We start from the raw sequence: 7,276 nt of genomic DNA on the forward strand, positions 1-7,276 counted from the left end.
TAATGGTAGAAAAAAGATTATTAAAAGGACGCTTCATAGTAGAGATTATATCAGCTAGCTGAGTAGGAGAGACAGGTTTAAAGTTAGACAGACAACTCATAGGACAAGGCAATTGCAAGTGGCATGGTTCGGATGGAACAATAGAGCTTCTAATATCATAAATTTTTTGAGTGAAATGTTTTAAAAAATCTTCACAAAGCTCAATAGAGGCCTCAGATAAAATATTTGTGGTCGGATTTAGAATAGAGTCAATTGTATCAAACAGGACTTTTGGACGCTTAGCGTTGTCAGAAATTAATTGAGAAAAGAAGTTTGATTTTGCCTTTTTATAAATATCTCAGTCAAGCACGGCATCTGATTCGCTCAGAAAATCATTATTAAATGTGAAGAAAAAATGTTCAGAAAAACAAATTTGCAGTATTTGGAGTGGGAATAGCTCGAGAGAAGGAAGGCTGAGGGCAAATAGAAGACGGAGAAAAAAAGCACTGGATTCAAACGTAATAAGATAAATGGTCAGACACACAAGGTCAATAACCTCCAGATTTGAAATAAAAACCCCACGAGACATTACCAAATCTAGTGTGTGACCCAAATTGTGAGTTGACCACATACAGATTGTACAAAGTTCAAAGACTCTAAAATATTTACAAATTCTTTGACCAACGTTCTAGAAGGGCAGCAGAGATGAATGTTAAAATCCCCAAGAATCAATAGTCTATCAGCCCGAGTCACCAGATCAGAGAGAAAATCAGAAAATTGTTGAATAAAATCCTTATTGCATTTAGTGAAAATCAGAGCACAAAGCATAGGACCATTTAAATCAACCTTCAGTAACTGGACTTCAAAACTGGAAAAGGTGTCCGTAGGCACAGACTTACATTTGAAACAGTTTTTAAAAATTGTTGCAACTCCACCACCATGTCCAGAGGCCCGTGGAGAACTGAAACACAAGCACAGCTTTTCTCCGCAGCGTTGTCTTATTTGGAACAATCGTTGTATTTTGTTTAAACATAAAAGTATTTTTTTGAAAAGCTGGTTGGATAAGGGTATTATTTGAGTGTGTCATTTGTTTAACACTCAAGGATATCTTATGACACATGATGAGTTTCTTGCACACTTTAATTTTCCTGTGACTCCCAAGGAATTCTCTCTCGTTTTATCTGCGATTAATCCTGCTATAGTTTCTTTATTTAGAAATGTGATATTGGCTGATATGCCCATTGTCAATCTAACTGATACAGTATGTGGTAAAATTAGTTTTTCACAGACTAAAAATGACAAATCTATTCGTTCTCTGTTTTTAAAGGAGGTTGCTACCAAGTCTTGCTCTGTTTCTTATTGGACTAAATTTGTTAGAAATCCCAAGTGGGAAAGTATTTGGTTACTACCACACAAGTTTTTTGTTACAAACAAGATAAAATAAATTGTTTTCAAAATAATTCATAAATTCTATCCTGTTTTCTTAGTAAGTTTAAGAAGGATATTGATGTTTTTGCTCTTTGCACTTGGAAACTGTACCCCACATCTTTTGGCACTGTAGTCAGGTTAAAAAATGATGGTGTGATGTCTCTATGTTTATCAAAGATAAGATACTTTTTAATTTAATTTGCATTTAGGAAATGTAGTTTTGGATATTTTAATTATGGAAATAACGAAGTTTTTGTTATTCTATTTATTTTGTTAAGGAAAGTTTCACATTCATAAGTGTAATTTTCTAACAAAAACCCTGTTTTACAATGTTTTATAAAGAGTTTGGAAAAAATTACTGTGTACTCTTCAAATAGTAATATAGAAAGCAATTAACACAGTCCGTTTGTGTTCTCTATTTAAACTATTTGAGTAGTAAGGGTCATCTTTCTATGATGGGTTTTTGTTTTTTTATTTATTATTATTATTTTATATTACTTTGTTATTTATTTATTTATTTTTATCCTTTGTTACCCTGTCTTTATATTGTATGTTGAATTGTTTGGTATATGTCGCTTAAAGTATACACAATAAATAAAAAAAAAAAACACCGGATAAAGCACAGGACATTTTTGGGCGGCTGCGCTGGCGCTTTTTAAATACAACCGAAGTATTCTGGCTAACACGCGCTAGACCGGAAGTCCAAGATGGTGGAGATATGCAACTAGCCCATACGGTAGGAAATCAAATTAAACGAAGAAATGTGGATGATGTTACCTGTGACGAGATGATTGACACGGCGGTTTAAACAGTGACAGAATGCACGTAACTAAGCAACAGAGCGTCCGTTAAAGAAGCAGCTATGACGAAGTAGTGTGTCGAGTCTACTATTCTTCTACACTCAGAAGTACTCAAAAACTCGCAGAAAGAGTACATACTTTTAGGGCGTAGTATAAGTAGGAGAATTGGGACGCAGCATGAGTTTTTTACATGAGTGTGTGTTGTCGTGTAAAACCCTTTCTGAATGATCTTGATCGTGATCTGTAGCGTGAGATGGGCGCCGCCATGTTTGTTCAGAGTTCTGTCAGGTAGGAAATCAAATTAAACCGAATTAAACGAAGAAATGTGGATGATGTTACCTGTGACGAGATGAGTGACACGGCGGTTTAAACAGTGACAGAATGCACGTAACTTGAAGCAGCTATGACGAAGTAGTGTGTCGAGTCTACTATTCTTCTACACTCAGAAGTACTCAAAAACTCGCAGAAAGAGTACATACTTTTAGGGCATAGTATAAGAAGGAGAATTGGGATGCAGCACGAGTTTTTCCTTCTTTATTCAAAATATTCACAAACTTGTTACCGTGTCATGAACGATCTGATATTCCGGTTCACAGATGTGTGTACATGAGTGTGTGTTGTCGTGTAAAACCCTTTCTGAATGATCTTGATCGTGATCTGTAGCGTGAGATGGGCGCCGCCATGTTTGTTCAGAGTTCTGTCAGTCAGGTTACAGATCGTTAAATGTCTCGGTTTTTTTTCTCCTGGAAACACATGTAAGTAAGCGGCCGCTGAACTGGGAGAGGAATAGAGTGAACTTTATAGTTACTTACACTGTGTGTATCTGATAAGAATAAAACACACCGGAAAATTACATTTGAATGGATTGTTATTGTTGCTCCAGTAGACATCCAGTGTGTATTTTACAAACTCTAAATGTATTGTTTTTACTTTTATTTATGTGCATTTAAAATGTCTGGATCCTAAAAATAAGTATTGCGTAGTTAAAACACTGCATCAAATATAAAGTAATATTAAACAACCAACTGTAGTTAAATTGTATTATTTACAAATTACAACTGTAACTCTAGACAGTTTATGGCTATGATTTTATTAATACTTGATTGATTTTAGTCTCCAAACTTTCAGAAATCACACAAAAATAAATTAAACAGTTTTTACTACCGGTAAACCTACTTTGAATTACTACGATTAAACCATGGTTGTTGTGATGTCCACATGTTTTTGTTGGAATGAATTATATCATTATTATATATAATTATATTATATTATTGTGTCATCTTTAGCAAAAAAATGTACAAAAACAGAACTAAGCAGATATTGTTTAGAGACTCAGAAGTAACCGTGACAACAGATAGTGTATCCTGATAATATGATGGCGTCTTCCTGTAATATAACCGCAAAGCAGAAAAACATTGTTTTCTTCTCTCTATTAAATGATCTGTGTGTGTGTGTGTGTGTGTGTGTGTGTGTGTGTGTGTGTGTGTGCTGTGTGTGTTGGTCTGTGTGTGTGTGTGTGTGTGTGTGTGTGTGTGTGTGTGTGTGTGTGTGTGTGTGTGTGTGGGTCTAGTGTGTGTGTGTGTGAGTTTCTAGAGTGGATCAGGAGATCAGAGAGTTCAGGGACATCAAGGATCACACAAATGTAAGTTCCACACACACAGACACACAGTCCCCTTTCTGTTGTCAGTTTAGTTGTAAAATGTGTGTGTTGTAATGTGTGTGTTGTGTTCAGACGCCTGTGATCTCCCACACACTGGATCCAAAACACAGCACACACTTGGATTTCGTTCTGGTCTGGAGGAGAACAGAAAGGTGACGATGGTGGTTCTGAGGAACAGTCATATCCTAATCATCCGGACAGATTTGATCAGTATCATCAGGTTCTGTGTTCAGAGAGTCTTGACTGGGCGCCGTTGCACCGGGAGACTGAGATGGAGTGGAGAAGCTGTAATATCAGTGTCTTATAAAGAAATCAAGAGGAAAGGATGGAGTAATGACTGTTTGTTTTGGATGTAATGTGAACTCCTGGAGTCTGAATCTGCTCTGGATCACAGATTCACTTACTTTCGTCACAAGCAATAATAAACAAACTGATATTATCTCTGCTGCTTCAGACTCCTGTAAAGAGAGTAGCAGTGTTTCCTAGACCCAGTCCAGGCGGCTCTCTGTCACTTCTACAGGCGTCTCTGACACACACACACTCACACTCTTACACACATTCACACCCACACATTCACTCAGCCTCTACCGCGGCTAGATTCAGACTTTATTATAGCACATATCTCCAGTGTCTCTGTCACACATTCAAACCACTAAACACACACACAGACTCTCTCTCTCTCTCCTCTCTCTCTCTCTCTCTCCACCTCACACACACACCACACACACACACACACACACCACACACACACATTGGTACACATGGAGTTGGGTGTGTAATGATGTGTAGAGATGTGTAATTTTAATCTGAGTCCAGAGAGATCTCAGCTTCCAGGGAAGTTGCCCGGATATCCAGTTTCCTGTTTCAGATCATCAGGATGAAGATGTTTCAGAGACTCTCTGTGTTTCAGTCACACACACACACACACACACACACACAGACAAATATGCCACTGAGGTGTTTGATGTGGAAATAATCCATATTTACACTGCTGTTTAATATTTCTCAGGCTGTATTTTCAGGGAGTTCATGTCATTTTAGTGTGAGAAATAAAGAGATTACTTCATTATCATCATTATTATAAATATAATTGTGTATAATTATAATTGTTATTATATGTGTTTGAAACCAACATTCAAAGCACTGCTAGAGAAAAGTGTTTATGCAGCTGTGCATTAAAAACATTTATTTGAAGCATTTTAACACTCCAGTCTCTTCATTTTTTTGGGTCACACTTGGAAGCAGAAGAAATTTAAGTTTAAATTTTTTTTTTTTTTTTTTTTTTTTTTTTGACTGAGGTAAATGTATATTTTTTGTTCAATAATAATAATAAATAAATATATATATATAGTTTTTTTTTTTTTTTTTTTTTAATTTTTTTTTTTTTTTTTTTTTTTTTTAATTTTTTGAGATTTTATTTTACTATGAAATTATTATACAGCTTATATGAGCTTTTGTTTCATGAAAATAAATTAAACTCCCTTCATGTTTTTTGCTCATCCCACGCTTGCTCACTGGCGTCACAATCATAAAGACACAGAGATGAGTAGTAAGAGTGTTTCTACAGACAGAAGTCGAGCAGCTCCTCTGTCCTTCTACAGCGTCTCTGACACCTGTGACACACACACACTCACACACTTACACACATTCACACACACATTCACTCAACCGCTACACGCTGGATTTAGACTTTATCCAAACTCTTCAGTGTCTCTGTGTCACATTAAACATTAAACACACACACACACACACACACAGAGAGAGAGAGAGACACACACACACACTGATAAATATGTGTGACATTAAACACACACAGCTGACACACACACACACACACTCTCTCTATCTCTCTCACACACACACACTCTCTCTATCTCTCTCACACACACACACACTCTCTCTCTCTCTCTCACTCACACAGACACACTCACACACTTACACACATTCACTCAACCGCTACACGCTGGATTTTACCTTTATACAATCTCTTCAGTGTCTCTGTGTCACATTAAACACACAGACTCTCTCTCTCTCTCACTCTCACTCACTCACACACACTCACACACTTACACACATTCACTCGACCGCTACACGCTGGATTTAGACTTCTTTATCTAAACTCTTAAGTATCTCTGTCACATTAAACACACACACACACACACACACACACACACACACACACACACACACACACAGATAAATCTGTGTAAAATAATGTCATATTTACTCTGTTGTGTCATATTTCTCAGGCTGTATTTTCAGGAGTTCATACAGTTTTTAGTTTAATAGAAATCACTCTAATCAATACATTATTATTAAACTCTTTTTCTCTGATGTGATATATTGTGAGGAGAAAATGAAGAAAAGACAGATTCAAACCCTGGTCTTCTGTGTCTTCTGCTTTCTTCATACCGTGTTGAGTAGCTCCAGCGAGATCAAGATCCAACTCTGTGTCTTCCTACTTTCTCTCTTTCTTCTCCACGATATTAATCAGCTTATTCTCAACATTTTTATTTGGACTTTTATTCTCAAAATGAAACTTTTTTTCTTGTAGTTTAATGAGTTTATTCTCAACATATTATGTTGACTATTTCCTCAAAATGTAACAAGTTTAATCTTGTATTATAATGACGTTAATCTCGAGATGGTTTTATTTTGTATTATTGTTTGCTCCTAATCCTCTTCTGTACACTTGATACTTGAAATGTAACTCTTTTCTTTTCTCAGGAAAATCAATTTAATATATTTTTGTTCAATAATAATATATATAGATGCAGGCTATACGTATATATATATAGTAAGTACTTATATTTGTTTGAATATTTAGGAGTTTTTGAGGTAGATGTTTTAATGATACTATTGGGCTAATATTTGTAAACTTTATTAGGGGCGTCTGTTTTTTTTTTTTTTTCATTAAAATTAGAACTCTTGACTCCTTTATGGTTTTTAGGATCACATCTCTGACTAGATTTGAAATGTAACTTTCGGCGGGCCCTCAGCGAAAAATCCATTGTAATGGATTTTTTGTTCATATAATATTTTCATGTTCCCTTATTTAGAATTTTATACAAAGATTCGTATATGGATAGCTTATGCGAATATTTATAAACACATTTATGAGCGATATTTCCCTTTAAAAATAAGCTATTTTAGCTGCGTTATTTTTTGGGTGCAGCACTCTGGTATGTCAATAATATTTTGTTAAATATGTTATGTAATTAGTAGCAAAAAAAATGACACTATGCAAATATTTATAAAACTTTTATGAGCTTATGATTTCCTTTAAAATTAAACTCTTTAGATCCTTTTTTGTTGTTGTTTTGTTTTGTTTTGAGTGAACTATTGGGAAAATGAAAAGGGGAAAGGGCCTGGCCCAGTCCACGTCCGACCGCCGGGCACTCCGGCGGGC

Source organism: Cyprinus carpio, chromosome B3 (assembly GCF_018340385.1).
Source record: "Cyprinus carpio isolate SPL01 chromosome B3, ASM1834038v1, whole genome shotgun sequence".
Taxonomy (NCBI): domain Eukaryota; kingdom Metazoa; phylum Chordata; class Actinopteri; order Cypriniformes; family Cyprinidae; genus Cyprinus; species Cyprinus carpio.